Source organism: Apium graveolens, chromosome 4, assembly GCF_009905375.1.
Source record: "Apium graveolens cultivar Ventura chromosome 4, ASM990537v1, whole genome shotgun sequence".
Classification (NCBI taxonomy): domain Eukaryota; kingdom Viridiplantae; phylum Streptophyta; class Magnoliopsida; order Apiales; family Apiaceae; genus Apium; species Apium graveolens.
In genome coordinates this window covers 181419600-181421214 of record NC_133650.1, presented here as the reverse complement: position 1 = coordinate 181421214, position 1615 = coordinate 181419600, and the positions used below count along the sequence as shown (strand labels likewise).

General features: G+C 42.8%; 1 non-coding gene across 1 annotated transcript; it reads right to left on the bottom strand.

Moving 5' to 3' along the window:
• Window positions 1-616: 616 nt before the first annotated feature.
• LOC141722580 (small nucleolar RNA R71) lies at window positions 617-723 on the bottom strand. The gene has a single exon (XR_012575592.1). It is a non-coding gene; the product is annotated as a small nucleolar RNA R71 (small nucleolar RNA).
• Between the last annotated feature and the right edge of the window lie 892 nt (window positions 724-1615).

Sequence of the window (1615 nt, the reverse complement as noted above, 5' to 3'; positions counted from 1 at the left end):
ACTTACCATCATTGGTCATTAGGACTCAGTGATTAGGACGTAGTAGTACTTATTGTTTCCGGTTGTGTTTCAGGTACTTTAGCGAGCGTTTATGCAAACTCGTTCTCGTACTCGCAAGAGGACTTTAGATACAGCTGAGGAGACAGACGAAGTTCTTGATATTCCGGAGAAGTTAGATTTTGAAGATTCGGATTCAGGAACTGAGCGGAAAGAACCATTAAACATGGGTGATCGTATTGTTCAAGCTGATCCAGCTCTCATGGATTTTTCTCGGCCAAAAATTGATGACATTCAGTCAAGCATTCTTCATCCGGCCATTCAAGCTAACACCTTTGAAATCAAGCCGGGCACTATTCAGATGGTGCAGAATTCTGTTTCTTTTGGAGGAGCGGCGACTGAAGACCCCAACATGCACATAAGGAATTTTGTCAAGATCTGCAGCACTTTTAAGTATAATGGCGTGACTGATGAGGCTATCAAGCTGAGACTTTTCCCATTCTCACTAAGGGACAAAGCTAAGGACTGGTTACATTCTGAACCAGCTGGGTCCATCACTACGTGGCAAGATCTTGTGCAAAAGTTTCTGGTGAAGTTTTATCCAATGGCAAAGACTGCTGCTATGAGGAGTGCTCTTACTCAGTTTGCGCAGCAACCTACAGAATCTATGTGCGAAGCTTAGGAACGCTACAAGGAAATGTTGAGAAAGTGTCCACATCATGGAATGCCTGATTGGATGGTGATCACGGGTTTCTATAATGGTTTGGGGGCCCAATCTCGGCCCATGCTCGATGCAGCAGCTGGAGGCGCTTTATGGGCTAAAAGCTATACTGAGGCTTATAATCTTATCGAGACTATGGCTGCAAATGAGCATCAAAACCCAACTCAAAAGATAATGCCTGGTAAGGTAGCAGGTATTCTGGAAGTTGATGCAGCCACCGTTATTGCAGCACAGCTTCAAGCGCTGTCAATGAAGGTTGATTCACTGGCTACATATGGAGTTAATCAAATAGCTATAGTTTGTGAGCTTTGTGCAGGTTCTCATGCTACGGATCAGTGTTCTCTGGTCAACGAATCTGTTCAGTATGTGAATAATTATCAGCGACAACAGCAGCCTGTGTAACACCCCCAGATCCGGGGTCGGGGATCCGGGTCGTCACGGTCTTTCTTTCCACAATATCACTTCACTTAATTAATAATAAATAACCTTATGCTATGACCCCACACTAACACACACCACAACCCGTTATAGTCTCAGAGATGAAATTTAAATAAGTACAAGTCTTTGAATCCACAATTTAAAAGTTATTACAACCCAAAATGATTACTTGATAAATTTACAGTTAATTGCCATTATCTGCCACAAGTTATAATTATACATAATTGATTCTCAAAAGTAGATGGTCTGATCTACAATAGATCTACCTCTGCAGCTATAGCAGCTACAACATCAACGGGAAGACGCGGGACGCTTCCCCCGCGCTTGCGCTGGGTCTGCTGGAGTCTGGCCATCTTTCCTAACTGTTGTTGTGTGATGAAGAAATAAAGCAAGGGTGAGCAGCAAGCCCACCAAAATAATATGTATAATGATTTACAATATATGAGCCTACTCATAATA